General features: G+C 40.6%; 1 long non-coding RNA gene across 5 annotated transcripts in view; it reads right to left on the bottom strand.

Annotated features, from left to right (window-relative positions):
- The window catches only part of LOC137162051 (uncharacterized), a 37,175-nt gene extending 16,984 nt beyond the window's left edge, over nucleotides 1-20,191 (bottom strand). For 3 of the 5 annotated variants that reach the window (XR_010922254.1, XR_010922255.1, XR_010922256.1), the window contains exons 1-2: nucleotides 16,797-16,944; nucleotides 1,897-2,000 (exon numbers count right to left, since the gene is read on the bottom strand). This is a non-coding gene — a long non-coding RNA (uncharacterized lncRNA). Of the gene's footprint in view, nucleotides 1-1,896; nucleotides 2,001-16,178; nucleotides 16,320-16,796; nucleotides 16,945-20,145 lie in introns of those variants that run through there. The other 2 variants (XR_010922258.1, XR_010922257.1) reach the window with 2 other exon arrangements.
- Nucleotides 20,192-22,038: the final 1,847 nt, after the last annotated feature.

Genomic DNA, 22,038 nt, shown 5'->3' on the forward strand with positions numbered 1-22,038 from the left:
TTTGGTGACTCAGGAGTGCATGAGCAAGGTGGTGGATTGCAGATGTGGAGGAGGGGGTGTTACTTCAACTGGAAATAGAGCTTTTCCCATCATCTGGGAAAGGCTTTCACAAGTTTTGGTAGCCTATTCTGTGCAACTCCAAATGATGCAAAACTATACTTATGCTCTTGTACTGGGCAGCATCAGAGACAGAATATTGGACTAGATGGCCATTGGTCTGATGTGGTCTGGAAGTTTCTGTCCCAGTCTGGTCAGTGGGAATATAAAGTATGGTTAAAAATGCAAAAAATTTCCACACCTTCAAAGAAAAAGTATTAAAATTAACAGCTCTCAAAATCTTTGCTCTGCAAGGGCTTCAAACCTTTTCTTGTCTTTTTACCCTCTTAATGCCATGCTTGGACTGTGCAACTGTATTTAATGGAATAATCTTTAGAGAAAAAACTGAGCTGCGCCTGGGATACCTTTCTCTTAGATGAGAACTGTGTATCACTGCATTTCTGGCAGGGAAATATATTTCCCTAATCAAAGAGATATTATTAAAAATGACTTTAATTCTTTATAACTGTATTAAACCAATGTATGATGCACTGGTTACAACGTGTGTCACAGAAGCAATGCTGCAGTGGCAAAGGGGTTAAGTTTATATCTCATACACACTGGATGATATGTATCTACCATGCCTATACAGATCAAGGGTGAAGATGAAATAGCTCATTACTCATGAACAGCAAACAAAAAAAATGCTATGAATCAAATTAATGGTCAGAGGAAAAAAGAGGAGGATTATTGGCTTCCCATTGTTTATTGTCTTTCTTATCTTACAAGAACTCCAAGAAACAAACAAGCACCGCTGGAATGTTTAGAGTACTTATCATGCCAACGTGCTTTACAATAACATTCACATTAAATGGTAATCCATTCTGCACAGTTAATAATTAGTGAAAATCAGTTGAAAGTCAAAGAAAATAAATATGACTTAATTTTTATACTTAAAAAAGGGGAAGGTTAGGGACATTAATTAGGTCAATAGACAATGAGTTTCACAAAGTTCAAAGAGTGACCACCCAAAGTGACATATTTTAGGGGTGAAAATGCAAAGAGCTGTCTGTCAGTTGACCTTATCTGGCAACCTGAAGAGTAAGGAGTGCTAGGTTGTACAAGGTTACACAATGCCTGTTTGCAAATTGCTTTATAAATCAGCATAAGATGTTCTAATGAATAGGAAAGTTGACTGGCAAATGTAAACCAGTGATGCTGAGCCAAATTTGAGGGTGACAGGAACAAAATTCACTTTGTCACAATCTCTGCCTGTCCCTTTCTGTTGCAGGTCTGTACATGTGTCTGTCATAAAAACTGGTCACCACAACATCACTTTATTTTCAATCTTTTTGTTTCTAGAAATTCTCACAAACACCCCTTAAAACTTTCCCAGTTTCAGAACTTCACCTGTTTCAAAATATTATGCTCAAGGGCTCCAGGTGTGTGGGTTGGGGGATGAGCAAAAGAACAGAAGGGAGTTAGGCACCCAGTTCCATTGACATTTATTGGGAATTGGGTGCCTAATACCTATAGACTCCTTTGAAAATCCCACCCATGGTGTGTAACTAGTACAGTCATGGAAGTCCTAGTTATTCCTGAGTGATGAGACAGTATGTATCACACTATTTCACAAACTATCCCTATAGCATTCAGTGCTGTACAGCACTCTGTGTGGCTGATTCATCAGGGCAGTGACGGATCAAGATAAAACCTCAAGCAGGCTTTGTGAATTTAAACCTGATGGTAATATAAACAAATCCTGAAAAAAAAAGGCTAAATTAAGGAAGCTCCATTCCAGTGCCCTGTAAATGCTATACAGACAAAGATTAGAAGCACTACAGTAAGGAGACCACTCACCCTTGCAACAGCTGCCTGGAGTTGTGGGGTAGAGATTATTCAGGGAAAGCCTTGCTGGACGACTGGCTACATCTATTGTACCGTTTGCTTTAGTGCAAGAAAATCTATGGAACAAGAAGAAAAGCTCACACGTAAGTCCCTACTTTAACCCTTGGCCCCCAGGAAGTGGTTATGCTCACTAATAGCAAGCTCAGCTAAGCTTTTGGATAGGATTAATCTTGCCCATTCATGGAATGCCCTGTCATTACACAGCAAAACGATTGCCTGGGCAGCAAGGGTTATTTCGTTTTCCTATAGCTTGACTCCTGTAGGAGGCTGTAGGACATGTGGCCTGTTTATTGTCATTTGTATTCTGCCCCAAGCAGTCTCCGAGTTACACAGAATGCTTCTCTGTAGTGAGGTGCACTTGAAACCTGAGAACAAACATCCCTATTTCATTAAGTTGACTGAGCTTTGACTCCCTGGTTACAAGGGGCTTTTGTTTCCACATAAAGTTCCATTTTCAATTTGTTTCATCACCTTTCCAAAATAATCAAACTGTGGCTTCTTCTACCCCTCTTACTCTTTCCAGACCTCCAATTATCCCTTGTTCCATGGGACAGAAAGTCTGCATTCTGTACCTAAGTGTCTCTCTGCTGCACACAAAGCTGGCCATATCTCATTAGAAGCATAGAGAAAAATTAAAGGTATTGGAGGTAAGAGGGAGGTGGACGAAATCATGTTGGTATCATAAAGGCCTGATCCAAAGACCACTGAAGTCAGTGGAAAAACTTCCATTGGCTTCAGTGAGCTTTGGATTAGGTCCTCAGTCCTTTTCTCTTGTACTGTCCTACTGTATGCACCATATTGAAAAAAGGCACCTCAGGCTTCCTCATCAGCCCATGATCACACTTCCTGCTGTCCCCCATTATGGGACTGATCCAAACCTATTGAATCAAAGGAAAGAAACCCAGTGGGATTTGGATCAGACCCTTTGTGGGAAATTCTTCAATAGTCTCAAATTTATCTGCATTCCATACATGTTTTCTGGCATCTCACTTATTTTTATTGTAAATCAAGTGCCTCATGAGTGTGGAATCATGACACTGTGGCTAAAGACAATGATATTTAAAGTAAAGAACTAATTCCATATCATTTTAAGTTGCTTGCACAATTATTTTTCTTGTGTCCTTCATTGTGTCCTTCATTGTTCCTATTTTGTGTCCCATACCTGGAACTCAAGTGCTTGAGAGGCAGGTTCACAAGAGAACACTCTTGAACTGGGACTCTCAGTTCTGTTGAACAACTTTATAATTCCACTTCCACAGCATCATCCTCCCTGGGTCACACAAGCTCTTTGGGATCCAAAAGCAGCATACAAGGAGGGATTGCTGTCTAGGTTTCTAGACCATTTTTCATTGCTAATGAGAGGCCAAGAAAATAGTTCCACAGAGCACAGTTTAAAAAGAAAGATTTTCCCCCCATTCTTATACATGATGATTACCATAAAATGAGCCAGTGAATGTTACTTGTAACTAAACATTCTTTCCTGAAAGCTGTGAGAATTCAGTCTATTATGTGCATGATTTTTAAAAATAGAATCCCTTGTAGCTCTGTGCCCCATCCCCACCTCCCACCCCACTCTCTTTGCTTCATCTTCCTGCCATCGCAAGTGGCCATTAAACAGATTTAGAATGTGCTGTGGTGAGCAAACTCCCTTGCCTCTCTGTCCCACTGTCCTGAATGTCCCTTATTTTGGTCCTAAAGTCACCTTTGTTCTATACCAATGTGATGTACCCTTCATTTTTATTGTTCAAAATTATTTACATTATGGCAGTGTGGCAGGTGTTCAAGCACTTACATATATAATGTATTCTTCTCTAACTAACACCACTTCCTCTTTGAGTACAGAATGAATTTTCTGAGAATTTACAAATAAATTGGCTAACTACTATGAAGTAAAATTAATTAAAAATGGGTCCCTTAATATATTTAGCATCTATCAGATATTTCTTTCTCCCAAATTATTTTAATAAAGGAATAATGCAGATGCTTCAAGCTTTCCTTATGGTTCAAACACACTGAAATCTTGTGCATAGGTTACATTTGAGGTCTTTTTTTTTTTTTTTTTTTTTTTTTTTGTATTATAGGTCATTTTCCCCAAATTATTCATCATAACTAAAAGAGTCTTCTTCCATTGGGGCTGACAAATAAGGTTGCACTACAGAGAATTCCACATGAAACTGCCCTGTTTCAAAGTGACTGCCATCTCCCATTATTGTCAATAGGACTGAGGAAATAATTTGCCCTCAGTTGGGTGACCATTTTGAGAAGGTCACCAATCTCCCACTATTTCTGGGGGAAAAAAGGGGAGGTGATGGCCATTTTGAAAGAGGGCACATTGACTGAGCACAGCGATAGCCTCAGTACCACTGAGAACAATGGGAGATGGCAGTCATTTTGAAAAAGCACAATTCTTTGTGAGTTTCTCTGAAGGAGATTTTTATGCATCAGCTTCTGCTGACAGAAAGACTTTCAATTAGGGAAAACAATGGCAAAAAATGACCATTAATCATAAAATTTTCCTTTCAAAAGCTACTCTTGTACCTGTTCAACTCAACAGAGAGGATAGGAGGAGGAAAATAAGAATGTGTATGTGGAGGGATGGGAAAACTGGTGTTTTGTTCGCAGAGGACTGTAGGGTGCAAGAAAGAGGGGGAAACTTGTATATGTGTGTGTACCTGGGCACAGTGGAATGTGCGATGCAGGAGAGAGGGGAATTAAGGAGGTGTATGTAGGGGAATGTGGGAAGGGACAAGAGGAAGAGGGAATTTGGAGGATTAGAGGGAGTGGGAAGCTGCTCAATATATTTCAGTTGCTTTGCTCTATAAATACAGATTAACTGGCCAGCATGTTCTGGATGCTTTGTGCTGCTCCAAAGTGGCATAAAGCAGCCAGAATATGGCCATAGAAGTTAAAATTTAATAAGTGATTATTTTCAGGTAATACTTCCTATTTTTAAATCATTAGAAACTTCATATAATGGGTTTCTTGTTTACTGTTCATATATTTTTTTTAAATGGCAGGAAACCCCCTCCCCCCAACACACTTTTCAAACAAAAAAATATTTTTTAAGATGAAGAATAGAAACCAGTAATTACACAGGTGTTTCAATTATCTCAAAACTAAGCATTTTAAACCAAGGAAATCCAGAGTTAAAGTTAAACTTTAAAAAGGTATGGAAATCCACAGCTAGAGAACCCAAAGAGCTTTAACTTTGTCCTGTAGTGACACCAGGGGTGGGTAAAGGAAAATAATCTGTTTTTTAAAAATCAGGCTAATCTAATCTGGGACAAGAAGATTAATTATAATGCCTAATGGTTATTACATGGTGTCACTACAGGGCAGAGTTAAGGTTGTTTGGGTGCTCTAAATGTAGATTTTCATTCATTAACACATTTTGATTTTTTTATGCATAACCTTTATTCTGACATTATACAAAAATTATTTACCTTATAGGGAGGAATTCCACAGCTTTTTAAGTTTCTTGAATTAATAGTTTTTGTTGTTACACATTTGAGCCTCGGCAGGTTGGGAGAGATTCCTACTGCCCCTTTCCCTGCCCCACCATCTGCCTCTTCAGTTCCTTGGAACCAGAGCCTGTTGCCCTGAATTTGGATGTATTAATGTAATGATGCACTGGCAAGCTGCAGTCTATCTTTGTGTCCCTCATTTGTTCGTATTGTGAATGTGCAAGTTAACAAACTTCATGATCCGTTTCTTAATTCCTCTTTGAACCTGCAATATGCACCTTAGAACAGGTATAAAACCAAGTGGTGAGGAAAATGGGACTGACAAACTGAAGACTTTCCAGATTAAAAATTAACTATTGTTTGAAGACCAGCTCATCTTGTTCTTTTGGATTCTCAGTAGTGAAAGCATTTACTTCAGTACATTAGCGCTCCACCATTTCTAATCCGATATTCCTTGCTTTATTCTTTCAGCAAATTAGAACAATTATTGTGCTATATTTACCAGCGTAAAGCAACATTGCAGTGCTTGCATCAGATAGCGACTGCAGAATTCCTTGCCCCGACCCTTCCCCCAAACAAAGAGACACACCTTGCTATGTTTATTCTGAGCTCACATTTACAATAGTAACCATGATGAGTGATGAAGTGTCAGGCTATAGCCAGTTCAACTTCATTTTACTTAAGAAAATAAAAAGCATGGAGCTTTGGTGGCTACCTTTCACCCTTTCGCTTAGGGAAGATTAGGGATAATAGATATTCGGAAAGGAGTATCTTTCAGGAGAGTGATGCATCTGGCTGCAGACAAGGGTGATCATGATGGTCCTACTGTACCTGCTCTTTGAATGTTGGAGCTGACCTCCCAGCAAAGTAGAAATGCTGACCACAGTTGCTTCTCCTCCCTCTCCTTTGCTCTCTGGCAGTAATGCACATGTGCTCTGTCCATAAATATATTATTTTGTGTTCCTGCCAGCCCAGACTAATAGGGCTAATGCTTCCTGAGGAGCAGCCCAAAGCTGCATTAGCCGCAGATGTTTGATTGATTTAAAACAAAGAGCCTGACCGCCAAACTGCTCTATATGGTTTCTCTTCCTGTCACTTTCCCTGCAGGGTTATCTCTGAAATGCAATTAAGGTGCTTAAAAGTACATTTTCAGGAAGATGCAGAATTGATGAAGGTAGCTATGCCGATGGGTGCCTGCAAATTGTTAGAGCTACTGTGTAGGAAGCCGTGCCTTACCCTTAACAGTTGCATGCAAGGTTTTTTTACTTAAACCATGGTCTTAAATATGAGGGCAGGCCAAAAAATGCCCTCATCATAAAGCCTTTGCTATAGATGTACTTTGCCAGTTAGACTTTTGTCTCCTGATCTTTTGCTCATTTATTATTGAAAGTCAAATGTTTTTCTAATTAGATGTTTACTTGGAAAGTTAAGTGCTGCAGAGATTTCACTCAGCCCCCTCCTCCCCATTTAGGCATTAAGGATGAAAGTCATCCCGAATGTAACTCTGCTGAAGTCAATGGAGTTACACCATTGTAAAATATGTCTGGCCCCATATTTTATTTTCTGTGAATGAGGATATCCTTCCCCTCCTTGTGTGAGTGCTGACTTCTACACCACACACATACACATATGTGCACACACGCGCAAACTAGAAGGCCAACATAGTGAGCAGGACTGGCGACAACAACCTGGAGCCTGCAATTATCATTCCTTAATGGTCTGGTAGGCTTGCTGTTGAGCAAAGCTGGACAGTCCTGCCTCTGTCCTCACACCAGGGGCATAGTGCATTGATTCTGCCATCAAAGGGAGCCACAGCAGAGGGCAGGAGTCAGTCTCAGGCTTAGGGTGGCCAGGTGCACAGATTTTGACCAGAAAGTCCAGTCGAAAAAAGGACTGGACACCCAAAATCCAGTTACTGCAGGCGGGGGAAGCAGGGAGGCACCAGGTCATCACTCGCGCCATCCCCTTCTTAGCTGAAGCCACCTCCTACCTGCGTGGGATGGCTGCAGCTCCCATCCCTGGCTCCACAGGCAAGTCCCTCATGACATAGGTAGGGAGGTGGGAAAGAGCAACGAGTGACGGGGGTGGGAGGAAAAGGAGCGAATGGGGGGAGGGGCCTCAGGGGGAAGAGGCAGGGCAGGAGCCAGGTCTCTGGGCAGAAGAGACAGGGCTGCTGGAGTGTCCGTTTTTTAAATATTAGAGTTGGCAAACCTACCCAGGCTTCCTGTATGCAGTGTATACACCACCACTAGACCAGCCTGTGATATGGGTTAAAATTATTTTTTGAAGTTATTTCCCAATCCTGCACCCACTGAAGTCAGTGATAAAGATTCCAATGACATAAATATGTAGGATCCATCTTTTAGCGCCTGGTCCAGAACCCATTGAAGTTCAATGGACCAACTCTCATTGACCTCAGTGGGCATTGGATCAGGCCCTTAATCCCTGAGCTGTTTTGCTTGTGCATTATGGGTAAGATACATGCAATCTGTGAGAAAGGAGATAACTAAAGTCTATGAAATAAAGTATCATGTAATATGCTTGCCTGACACTGTTACTTGGCTACATGTTTAGGTTTGCAGTCACACTACTGTGCACTAATACTATTTTTAATTATTAATGTGCATTTTTAGTCACACAATTCCTCAGCGTTTACTTGCTGGAGTCTTATGTGCAAAATATTAAATATGGCTGCTATTTTCAAACATACTTAAGTGAGATAGGCACCCATCTGCCATTGTATTTCAATGGGAATTGTGTGCCTAACGCCATTAGGCCTCTTTGAAAATCCCAGTTTGTGTGTAAACATGCTCTTTCTATATTACCTTGATTTCTGTGCTCACTTGGATATTAGTGTATAGAAAAGATAGAGATGGTAAATCACTGAGTAGCACCAATAGAGCACATATCAAATATTAAATGGATAGTACGGTTGATCCTAGTCAACCAGTCCATAAGGTTGCAAGAAGTCTCTAGGGAGCAAATTCTGCCCTCAGTCACTCCCTTGCAACATCCTAGACTTCAGTGGTGCAGCATGGATAAAGCTGAGGGCAGAATTTTGCTCTGTAAGGATTAAAGACGTAAAGCTTCTGACATGTAAAAATATACTTCACAAAGTTTACCATCAACCCTCCTAAATTCTCTTTAATTGAATTAAAGATAATTTACCTGTTACAGGCAGACAATGGTCTTTTATATTACATTTTATTTGTATTTTTCAGAAATTGAATGCTTTCATTTCTGAAATGGGTTTTTATTTCAAAATAGTCTGATATAGCTATTAAACTGAAATCTAAGCCCAACATTTTCAAACTTGGGTACCTAACATTAAGCATATACATATTTAGGCACCTAAACAAGAGTGAGAGGATTTACACGGGTGATGAACACCTGATGACTTCACTGTTCAATAGCTAAAACTCTGGCCCCTTGTTGGAGCAACCCCCCAAAATACAAATATGGAAAACAACTAATTCAGATGAGCAGGAAATTCCAAGCCATAATGTGGAAACAATTTGGTACAGTTGTATTTTAGAATGCACAAATAACCACATTGCAACAAGTCTGTAAATTCCTGGCAACTGTAGATGTTGTAACAATAGGGCAGCTACTCTATAATCACAGAATAATTATCTAGCTTTTTGTCTTCTAAACTAGACCCTTGTTAACCTTCCCCCTACTTTTTTTGCAACTAAAACTGTAAGTTACATGGTAATTCATCATAGAAATACTTGGTAGCTTCAAGTATAATTACTAAGTAATCTTTCAAGCACATGTAATTATAACGCCAGATTAACCTGTTCATGAGCCTTGAAACCAAACTGTTTTATGTGCCTTTAGTCTAAATGCACTGTGTGTGTGCGTGCACCATATTTTTGTGCCTGTGTGTATACCCTCTGTGTATGTGTACACTTATGTGCATGTGTAGGAAAACCATCAGAAATATATCTTCTTCAATAGCCTATTTCATTGCATAATTAGGCATTTGTAGAAATTTTACCATGGTTATTTTGTAATCTCCTAAGAAGCATATATTTCTGTATTACTCGCATGCAAGATCAACATTATCCAGACATTCATAACCATTTAAAGTGTAGTTCTGCTTTAAAAAGTGTGCAGATAACATCATATGGCTCTATGTTTGTTTCCTCTCAGTGGCTTTCAGAGAAAATGTGCTCAATCTACATATAAAAAGATGTTTTTTCTTACTGCCAGTCATGCAAACTCAACCTGGAATCTGACATTCAAACGCCCCTCCCTTCCCAGCTTGTGCATCATCACCAATAATAAAGATGCTGCAGGGCAAATTCTATCCCTAGTACCAATGCAATCCCATTTGTCTTCAAATGGGCTGCAGTAATATGACTGAGGGCAGAATTTGGCCTTGCAAGTGAAACTTGATTAACAACTCAGTTAAAGAATGGTGAACCAGAGTATAACCCAGCTCACTCTGCTCACTGTGTGAGCTCAACAATGCTAATAGGAATACAAAATAAACATTTATTTTGGAGCACTCAGTTCACACTGGCACCCATGATCCACCAATGTGTTTGACCCACTATGAACCTGAATCATAGCGTACATCTTGCAATAGATTAAAAAGTGGAGTTCGGTCAGAAAATCCCACTTTTGCATAAATGCCAGGCAACCACAATGAGTCTGTTCACCTTCCCTTAGATTATACATGATCTTACCCTCCCTGTTTGGAATCTATTAACCCATGGCAGCCTGGGCAGATGGATAGGATATCATCCCACCCGCCCAAGATCCTGGGTACTGTTGCGATATTTGGGCCTACAAATTTACTCTAATTGTGAGCTGAACTGTAAGTAGTATGGGGATGTTCATAAAACGTCACAATAACCTATAATAACAAGTGCTGAAGGGAAAAGATATGAAAGGGAAACAGAGTGAACAAAAAGGCCTACCGAGATAACTCAGACTGTGTTGAAACCATGCGTGGTAAAAACAGAAGATGTGGAACAGGAAATTAATTAACCAAAATTGGTGTGTACCGGATATTAGGCCTAACTGGTGGACAAATAATTAGGCTATTCCACCCATCATTCCCATTTGGGTCGTCAAAGCAAGAAACTTTAGGGGAAAATGGAAGAACAGAGGGAAGCTACTGAAGCAAACTTCACCATCATGGCTGCCAACCCCACCGTCTCCTAGAACCCCGGACCTTCTTTGTCCTAATTCTAAGGGATGTCCTGACCAGATATCACCACCCCTACAAGCTCCATGTGAATCCCAAACACCAGGTGAGATGAAACGGGATCATACTTTAACAACAGCTCACGCTCATTTCAACTAACTTCTTCTCTTTTACGCAAAAGGACAGTTTTCTTTGATACCATCTAAGAGATTGTCAAATAAAGAGGTTTTTCCTTCTAAAACTCTCTCCCAGCTAAAGGAAAAGAGAACAAAAAATGTTGTTGAAATGAAAGCCTTATTTAATACTTTACATCTCATGACTGTGAGATGTAAAGCCATGAGATGTCCATAAAATAAAATACTCTGTAACCTTCGATACCCTTGTTGGCAACAGAAAAGCCAAGGACTGGATGGACATGGAGACAATGCTATCATCTCACCTCAAGAAGTGGAGACTCCAGGTTATGACTGAGACAAATTGGCATAGTATTGAGGGAAGGTTTCTGCTGTGGTTAAATTGACAGACAGAGAATTTCAATGCCCAAAGCTGTTATTCTAGCACATTTCCCAAGCCAAAAGTCTCTATTTCTTAATCTCTACGTTAATAAAATAAAGGTAACTGAATTAATCCACTTTTAGACACGCAAAATTTAACCTGACCTACAGTCCAAATGCTGAGTTTTATCCTGATGCAAATTATCATGAACATATTATTAACCCTCAAACTGGGCTTTGCAGTAACTCTTGTAATGTCTCTTAAATACAGCCAATAACTCTCATGGTCACCACTATAGTAACCAGTCTGTCTTCCCTCTGGTTACCACAGTTTCTCGCCATTTCAGACCCTTTTGTGTAGCTGCATGGCTGCATATATCTCAGGGATAGCACTTCTGGTTCACATGCAGCATTACTGAAGTCATAGAATCATAGAGTTGAAAGGGACCTCAGGAGGTCATCTAGTCCAACCCCCTGCTCAAAGCAGAACTAACCTCAGTTAAATAATCCCAGAAAGGGTTTTGTCAAGCCGCATCTTAAAAACCTTTAAAGATGGAGATTCCACCACCTCCCTAGGTAACCCATTCCAGTGCTTCACCACCCTCCTAGTGAAAAACTTTTTCCTAATGTCCAACCTAGACTTCCCCCCACCGCAACTTGAGACCGTTGCTCCTTGTTCTGTCATCTGCCACCACTGAGAACAGCCTAGCTCCAACCTTCCTGGAACCCACTTTCAGGTAGTTAAAGGCTGCTATCAAATCCCTCCTCATTCTTCTCTTCTGCAGGCTAAACAAGCCTAGTTCCCTCAGCCTCTCCTCATACGTCTTGTGCTCCAGCCCCCTAATAATTTTTGTTGCCCTCCGCTGGACTCTCTCCACCTTGTCCACATCCTTTTTGTAGTGGGGGGCCCAAAATTGGACACAATACTCCAAATGCGGCCTCACCAATGCCGAATAGAGGGGAATAATCACTTCCCGTGATCTGCTGGCAATGCTCCTACTAATGTAGCCCAATATGCTATTAGCCTTCTTGGCAACCAGGGCACACTGCTGGCTCATATCCAGGTTCTTATCCACTGTTACCCCCAGGTTCTTTTCTGCAGAACTGCTACCTAGCAGATTAGATTTAGATTCCTTTAGAGAAAGACTTTATCTGATAACATCTCGTATAATGGTGCTGTTGTGGCACAGCATTTATAACTCCATCCTGTAGAACTTTAGAGCAAGAGGGTTCAAAAGGCTGCAATTTTCTATAGCACTTTTCCAAAAAGTCTTGAAGCCTGAGGCTAAATTAACTTTTGTGCAGCTCTCCTCTGTCCTGAGAAAGACCTTTTTAAAGGTGTATTCCAGGGCATTGCCAGCCAGAGGAAGTCTTGGCAATAGTATTTTTAATGCAGCTGTGCTGTCAGGGAACTAAAGTTGGAGGTAGTGAGCTGCAAAACCAAGAAGGAGGCGGTGGGTCTCCAAGTAGATTGACCTGACCTCCTTTGTATTCTCCTCTAGATCTGCTTAGAGCTGGGGGATCCACAACTGAGACAACTCCATTGCCTATTCCATCCAAAGGAAAAACCTGCTGAAGCAGCTTAATGACATTTTCCCTTTTCCCCCAAGCCTCTGCTATAACTATTCCCATGGGAAAGGGTGATTTGGGCCCCAAGACTAGGCTATTTTGAGGAACAGGGAGTGTTGACATCTGTGGAGACACTTGTTAATAGGAAATAGCTGTGAGTCAAAGCATACCATGGACCCTTCTCATATTCCTCTTTATGCTACAGCAAATACAGCTGTTTCTCCAAGCTACACCATCTCCCCCTCTGAAAGGTTTCACGGGGTCAGCTGTAATAAAATACATTTATTCTTTAGGGGAAGTCAGTAATTTGACACAATAGTGATATCTGAGTGAATGGGAAGAATACATACATTTATAACAATATATAAAAAGAATTCTAGAGTTTTGCTATTTGTAAAAAAGAAACATGGAATCTATCACTTTAGGTCACAACAGCCAAATTAAACAAATGGAGTCTGACAGGAAGAAAAGAACCAATGGACTTCTATTCAATTACTTCCAGAGAAATATTAAATTATGGGGGCACTAGCCTTTGTGTTAGCAAATAAACACTGAAAAGGAAAGAAAGTCCTTCATATGCTGAAAGTTGAATTTATCTGCATGAAAAAAAAATGTATGACATGCATACACACTTCTGAAAAGAAAGGGACAATAAGAATGATTCCTTAGAAGAAAGCTGTAACAGCAAGAACTGATTCACACACTATGATTGATAACAAAAGTTCTAGGGCTGATGAGGTGAGGAAGTATTGGGTTTTAAGGTATTAAGAGTGACATGAAGAGGAAAAGAATTTGGGTTTGTGCTGTTTCATTCATTCATTTTCATTTATTTTAATGTAAAAAGAAAATCTGAAAGATTTTAATTTTTTCCCCTTGCTTTTAGCACTAGAAATTTAGGTTTTACTTGCTCTGGAAGATGCTATGATAACTGGAGAACTAGTGAAATTATGATATCACAAGAGCTAAGGGAGTGGAAATTGAACACTTAGCATTTGTAGCAGGAATGTTTAAAACTCCTAACTATTAGTTTAGATTTTTGATTTGTTTAACACTTCAATGGCTAATTAATATCACAGAGAAAAGAAAGTCTTTGTTAAAGATTCAATACATTCACTTAGGGTGTGTGGGCTCACAATATACAAGTTAGTCTTCCAGCAAAACCAGAGAATACAAGAACTGAGATTCCTGAAATTTAGGATTACACACACACACACACACACACACACACACACACACACGAAAAGAAACGCCTTTCAGGCCTTCATTTCACATGAAGAGAGAGAGGAAAAAAAGATCCTGTTTTTAAAAAATCATTTGCATGCCACCTTCAAGATGCTAAAAAACCCTGTGCTCTTACAGAATTAGATAACCAGCTGTGGTTATTGGGTTTTGCTTAACGGGACTTTGGCCTGCTTTTACTGTAGTAATCATGCTGTACAAATGCTCTGAAACATTTATTGAACACATACCAAGAAAAACAAGAAGAGAAAATGAAAATATTTGGGATTGAAAAGCTATATGGATGTCCATTTGGGGAAAGTGCTTCTTTACTCATAGACTTTCAGGCCAGAAGAGACCATCATCATCATCTAGTCTGACCTCCTGCACATTGCAGATCACAGAACCTCAGCTACCCAATCCTGTACCCATAAACTCTGGCTGAGTAACTGAGGTCCTCACATCATTATTTAATGACTTCAGGTTATAGAGACTCCACCATTTATTCTTTTTTAAATGACTTCTGCCCCATGCTGCAAAGGAAGGTGAAAAACTCCAGGGTCTCTGCCAATCTGACCTGGGTGGGAAATTCTTTCCCGACCCCAAATATGCCAGTCAGTTCGACCCTGAGCAAGACCTAACAGCCAGACACCTGGGAAAGAAACCAATGTAGTAACTCAGAGCCCTCCCTGTCTAGAGTCCCATCACTGGCCGTTGGAGATATTTGCGACTAGCAATCGCAAATTGGTTACATGCCATAGTAGGCAGTTTCATCATACCATCCTCTCCATAAACTTATCAAGCTCAGTCTTGAAGCCAGTTAGGTTTTTTGCCCCCACTTCTCCCCTGGGAAGCTGTTACAGAGTTTCACTCCTTTAAAGGTCAGAAACCTTCATCTAATTTCTAGCCTAAACTTGTAGATGGCCTGTTTATATTCATTTATTCTCCTGTCAACATTGGTGCTTAACTTAAATAACTCCTCTCCCTCCCTGGTAGTTATCCCTCTGATGTATTTATGGAGAGAAATCATAGCTCTTCTCAACCTCCTTTTGGTTAGGCTAAACAAGCCAAGCTCTCCTCTCATAAGACAGGTTTTCCATTCCTCTGATCATCCTAGTAGCTCTTCTCTGCACCTGTTCCACTTTGGATTCCTCTTTCTTAGACATGGGTGATCAGAATTGCACACAGTATTCAAGATGGGGTCTCCCCAGTGCCTTTTATAATGGTACTAACACTTTCCTGTCTCTACTACCTCTCACCTGATGCATATTAGGACTTAATTAGCCTTTTTCACAGCTGAATTACATTGGTGGCTTATAGTCATCCTCTGAATAGGAACTTCACTAGTAACCTCCTGCCAGCCTGACGTGTCACTTTTCAGTATAACCTGTTGTAGTCTCCTTTTTAAGCAGTTTCTTATACACCTTTCAATTCTCATATTAATCCCCATCTTCTCCAATTTAACTAATAATTTCCAGTGTGGAACTGTATGAAATGTCTTAATGAAATCCAGGTAAATTAAATCTACTGCATTTCCTTTGTTTAAAAAATCACATATCTTCTCAAAGAAAGAGATCATGTTGATTTGGCATGATCTACCTTTTGTAAAACCACATTGTATTTTATCCCAATTGCCATTTACTTCTATGTCCTTAACTACTTTCTCTTTCAAAATTGGTTCCAAGATTTTGCATACAATTTAACTCAAATTAACAGACCTCTAGTTTCCCAGATCACATTTTTTTCCCTTTCTTAAAAATGGTACTATATTAGCAATTCTCCAGTAATAGGATATGACCCCTGAGTTTATGCATTCATTAAAGAGTGTTGTTACTGGGTTTGCAATTTCATGTGCCAGTTTCTTTAATATTCTTGAATGGAGATTATCCGGCCCCCCTGATTTGGTCCCATTAAGCTGCTCGAGTTTGATATCCATCTCAGATGTGGTTTGTTCCCAATGTAACCAACACGCACACACAAAAAGGAAAACTTTTGCCTCCTTGACACACAGACTGGCCAGTCATGAACAGAGTGGACCCTGGCTCATTTATCTGATCTAAAACATCATCCAGGTGGCATGCTCTTGTCTTCATTCATAGTTTCTCCTGTATGCTGAGGCAAGGCTGCTTAAACAATTGAGCTGAATTTGCCTATGGAAATAATTCAGTTTCTTGAAACCAAATCTGGTTGAGCTTGGAATCAGATCGAGACCAAACAGATGGGCAAGAAGGAGATAGAAGATAAAATGGTGATGAACTGACCCTGGAGGGAGGGAGTAGTAGCAGAAACAATCCTTTAATCTTAGAAGTTGCTTAAACCTGGCTTTCTCACCTACTAGTTTGTATCCTGGATGTATCCGAGAATCCACACATATAGTCCCAAGGCAGAGATGGTCCCTTAGATGAGATTACCCATTCTGATGGCCTCCAGAACCTTCTAGATACTCTTGTGATTTTCTCTCTAAAATATCTAGCAGGGTATAATTACCTACACAGCTTGTCCAACCATTATCGTTCCTGATGCTCCAAAAACAGGAATTTCTTTCTTGTTTCTTTCCTGTTTAAGGAATTTTTAGTCCTTTGTTATGTCAACTTATGTCTGTCACAGTTATCAATCTAACTGTACTGCTGGCCCTTCCTGGTGTCTTTGAGCACACCCCCACTCAGGTCTTAGGCCTCAAGCCATTACCTCTCTCAGGCTGGAGGGATGGGAAAAAAATCACATGATTCTCCCACTCTCAGGAACTCTCAGTTCCCAGGTGTACACACGACCATCTTACCAGGTCCAATATACATTCAGTGCCAGCAATTCCTTTCCCTCAGAGAGCACTGACAAGTGGTTAATATGTGGTGACCAAACAACCTTCTTAAAGCAAAGTATTATTTTAATTAGAACCAAATCATTTCCAAGAAAACAGATCTGAAAAAAATACATAGAGTATATGCTTGCCTTTCTTTCCCTGCAGCTTACCACTCCCTGCAAGCTGGGGAGACCACAACTGCTTCAGACTCTCCCAGAGGCCCTGTGTTTTCCAAATCAGTCTCTCTCCAGAAACAGAAGCACACTCACAACTCTCCAATCCTCTCTCTACTGAGTCCTTTTAACTGTTCATCATCCCTTTCATCTCTAGGCTCCTAGCCTTGCAGGGCAGCTGTGTAACTTTGGGCAAGGGCCTGGAGATAGGAATTGCACCCAGGTATTGTTGGGAGGCTGTTTATATAGATCCACTCTATTGCTTTTCTGTTTGTTTTGACACGCCCATTTTAACTTAGACCATTACATTCTAATAACCCAAACTAGCTATACAGTAACTTTTCCTCACTGACTAGGGCACATGCAATATTCATAAAATTATTACATGTTACTGTTCTTAAGAGTATCACATAGCAGCTCCACACCCACTTCAGTGGCCTCATAAGAGTCTGTGGAGATTATTGCACCATTACATTTCAGCCTAGTGTAGTAACCTGCATGGGACTTGGGGGGAGGAGCACAGGTTCAGGAGGAAATGTTTTGGAGGTGGCACCAGGAAGTCAGTCTGTATGCATGAGACTGGAAAGCCAGCTGTAGTTGCAGCATCTTTGTCAATAGTTCTCTTAATAGACAGCCAGTTTAGTTTTACAAGCATAGAGTCCTTTCATGTTATTGCCCACCACAACAACACCACCTAACAAACTGAGCACAGGATTCCTTTGATTCTTTTGTGCTGTTGGTTTTTTTTAATCAACAATTTAAAATGAAACCTTTACAGGTCAAGACCGCTGAAGTCACCTTCTACCCACCTTGGTTCAGCAAGGTCTTTCCAAATCTAGCAACACATTTTAAATTTCAAAATTTTCAGCACAACAGGGCCTTAGTCTAATCTTAGACTTAGGGGAAAATTCTTTGACACATATTCTGGAAAGTCCATGGCTGCCTATGCATGCACAAGCTCAGCAATGGTATTCTTAAACACAGGAAGCACTGAGCATCTTGAGATCACAGATCCATACAATCAGATCTTTACACTTTAGGAGGGGAGTGAGGGAGAGAGACAGATTCTATGGTCAGTTACTCTGCTGTAAGTCCACAGGAATTCCATTACATTTAATTAAGCACACACAATTCCTTCCCTGCTCCCACTTTGCACCTAGGGGTAGTAATTTACTGCTGGACAATATCCATGGTAAATTATTCTTCCCCATGCTGCCTCAGCTGTGCTCGCCAGTGAAAAATGGGATGGAACAAAAGCTCCACCCATTTCCTGCCTCTCTCTCCCCACTTGTTCCAGAAAGATTGAGCAAATCCTCCTGCATACTGAGACCTAAAGTGTAGGTAATCCCTCTTATCCACTGATCTCCCGTCCTGGCTGCAGCAGAGAAACCACATGCATCCTGAAACCCTGTGCTCTTGGTCCCTGGCCATTGCTCCCTTCTGCAGCCAGGGGAACCGGAGATCAGTGCTCGCCTCCCTCTGGCTCCAGCAGGGGGATCCCCAGCGCCTAGGGAGCCAAGCGGAGCGCTTTGCCGTGCTCCCTGCCACAGCCAGGGGCAGGGGAGCACTGATCTCCCATCCCTTTGGCTGCAGCAAGGAGCCTGCACCGGTTTTTTAGCCCCGTGGCAACGGGCTCCACCTGCGTCCTTAGGCAGCGGCTCCCTTCTGCAGCCAGTGGGAGGGCAGTGGCAGGCCACTTTGAAAGCCCCCACGGACCACGGGTTGGGAACCCCTGATCTAACCCATCTATCTTTTAATTATTAAATGTCAAAATTCCCTTATTTTTTAGATAGCAGGATGGACACCACTTTGTGCTGGTCTCCTCCCATGGTATCGTATGGTGTCACAAATAATGTCTTTTTTCCACCTGTGGGGCTGGGAGTTGGATTGGGTGGCTGCTATTGCTACACAAGGGGCTTAGAAAAGCCAAGTGCAGTTTAAATATTGTTTTAAAATACAGTTCCCAGTTTTTACCTGGCAATAAATGCAGTTTCCTAGGTGGAGTTTCACCCCCTGCCATGAACAAAATGGGTACAGTTTTCCAGTAACTGAGTTTATTCAAAACCACACCAAATATCCTAGTCTGTTTGTGTGTTCCTAAATAAACAAAAAGTGATGTCTGAAGAGTGATGTCAATGAGCCATCTAGAATCTGTTGGTGGGAGTTGGTTTAGAGCTGGGATCCATACACTAATAATGAAGTTGGGAAATAGCCTAGCACTTAGCACCAACTATTTGATAATCAAAACTAGGTCAAGGAATAAAGCCCAAGGGAAAAAAAGAGAGTGACGTTTAAGGAAAAAAAGGTAATATTTCAATGAGCAACAAAAGACAGTTGGAGCAACCTAACCATTCAGTGATTATATGAAAATGTGTGAAATTTATGACTGTTTTTATATTTAGAAAAAGGTTCAATAATCTCAAATTGTAATTCAGCTGACTGGCATCACAAGGCATTAGCCCCTGCAAACTGAAGTATCCTAGATAAGGGCCATGGTCTTTACTCATATTGAGCCTTATGCCATGAGGAGTCCCACTGAAATCAAAGGATTAAGGTAACCCTCAACATAAGTGTACCATCATAGGCCCTTCTGAAGCATTTCTTAGGAAGACATATGAAAACCAAATATAATAATGTAAGATTATAAGAGCAACTAGATTAGTGTAAATCTTCTTAGTTTGTGCTCAGCAAAGCCCCTTTTCAGAGTTTGAGTAACTCCAATGTGGTGTTAGTCACCCTTAACATCTAATCACTTCAGTGGTTCTCCTAAGGCCTGATTCCTCTCCAATTCCCTGAGAAAATCTATGACTTCAATGGAGCAGAAGCAGGCCTCTAGTTGGAAATCTGTTCTAATTAGCTGTTAGAATATGTCTGACGATTGCATTCCTGTATTCATTTTGTTGAACCATCTGAGTGACCTCAGGGTCATCTTAGTGACCTTACAGTGAGCCACAAAGCTGTGTTCAAGCAAACTGACTTCAGTGCAGTGGGATTCAGGACTGCTGTGCAACACCAATGCTGTCAGCAGGGCTAAGATCTTCTTTCTGTGCCATGTGAGAGTAGCTTTGGGAAAGCAGCAAAATTACAGATTTTAACAGTTGAATTTGAACCCTAATGATCCAAGTCATTTTGTGTTAATAAACATAGATTAGTAAACCAACTGATTGTGCTGATTGCCATTTTCATTTGCTACATGTGCATGGAGATATTTTTAGACCAAAAAATGCATTCTTTTTTGCCCAAATCACTTGCAATTTAGATGATTCAAGGCCATGATGCACGTGTACTCTCACTACAGAAAACAAAGGGTGAGTTTCATTTGTACCTAGGGAGATGTGATTTCCCCTGAGGCGCCTATTCCACAGCAACACTTCAGGAAGAAAATCCTGCAGAAAAACAGCATGCTGTCTGCTTTCTTCTGACAGTACAGGTCTGAGATTTATGCTATCTGTAATTGTAATCAAAGTTAATTTAATTCTGATGTGTAGGTTGCTGAGCAACTAAAGACAATTTATCCAAAGGAGAGAGAGACTGTAAATCATCCAACCTGGAGTAAAGTTGGGAGAGTAACTACATAACCATTGTAGTGTTCACTAAGGTGAACTATATATTATGAGAAAAATAGGGTAGTTGTGTTGGTGAAATCAGCTAAAATATGTTTGAATCGTGCTAAAAGAGCTCTTTCCTATAGTGTTTCAGAGAGGACATTATCCTGAAAAGCTAGTGTGGCACGTGTTTGACTTTGTAGAACAACCAAATTTCCAGAAAAGCAAGTTGGCACAATGGCTGAAAAGTCAAATTCGCCACTGGCAAAAGTGGGGGCAACTCCAGTGAAGTAATGAAATTGCCCACTATTGTTCCCCATCCCCTAAGTTCTGTCTACTTGTCTGTTTGCAGACTGTAAAATTCTCAAAGCAGAGACCATACTTCTTGAATATTTGGGAAGATCGAGCATACATTAGGCACTATCATAAATAAATAAAGTATTAATAAATCAATAGAATTGTGCCCGCTTACATCAGCAGTGAATATGGCCCTGCATTTTACTAGATACAGAGGTATTGATCTGAGGGTATTTTGAGAAAGGAGGTCTCAAGATTATGTTACGAGATGCCTTTGGACTAACATAGGAAATATTTGAAGCGATGGCACTTGTAGTAGCTTATGAAACTCAAGCACATTTATTTAGATAAAGCTTCTGCTCAGCACCTACTGTGCCATCATCAGTCTCGTTTGTCAGTGATTAGCACATTTCGTGATGTGATCTCAGTTGGCATTTGCTACTTTGGGCTGGAAGTTGGACTGCTGGAGGCAAAAGTGTTTGTTGATTAAGTGCTTCAGTGGGGAAGCCCATCACTGATGAGCTTTACCGCATCAGCATTGCAACAATCAAGGAGAATTTTTCCTTCATGTTTTTCAGAAAACAAAGAGAATCCATGAAATTTTGAATTCTATGAGTAAGATGTGGGGAAGAAGTGGGGGAGGCAGCATAAAAAAACCCAGGCATAAGCAGTCTGTTAAGAAAAGTATTTCAATATGAAGGGATGCACTGTGAAACAAAAAATATTGGTTATGATTTTCAAATGTTCCTCTGGGTGCCCTGTTTCAGACACCTTTAAGGTGTGCCTCAAGTTTAATATCTAAAACCATTGGTGGCTTTTGAAAATCTTGGCCATGAAACTTCACACCTATCCCCACCCCAAAATGTATATAGTGACACCACTGCAATACCATTGCCATCAATGGTTGTGCATAGGTGAAAGTGATTGAAACTTAGTAAACAATTGTGTTGGTAATGCACAAAAAGGCAAGGCTAAACAGGAGTAAAAAAGCAAAATCTTATTTGTCACTTTAAGTAAGCAAATAGGATTCTGAACCCACTAAAAGATCAGATCTGCTAAGTAAGACTGTGCTATATTTACATGGTTGCTTTTCACATACCTTAATATGGCTGAGATACCAAGTCTCAGAAATTGGATATGGTAATAGAAAAGCTACAATGAACTAAGAAGTAATCCCACTTAGCATCAGCCCTGGTGACTGCATTCACTTGAGTCCTGGGCTCAGTAGCTACTCCCCTTAGGTTGGGGGAGGAGCTTTTAGCCACAAGCCGGCTTGCGCATGCCCACAGCCTGGTACCCAAATAGACTAGCCCTGGTAAACATAGTTACAGATAAAAACAATACAATCAGGAAGAATTTGGGTAGGCACCCCTCTA

Source organism: Emydura macquarii, unplaced genomic scaffold (genome assembly GCF_026122565.2).
Source record: "Emydura macquarii macquarii isolate MOO-44397 ecotype Brisbane River unplaced genomic scaffold, CSIRO-AGI_Emac_v2 contig_2422, whole genome shotgun sequence".
Taxonomy (NCBI): Eukaryota; Metazoa; Chordata; order Testudines; family Chelidae; genus Emydura; species Emydura macquarii.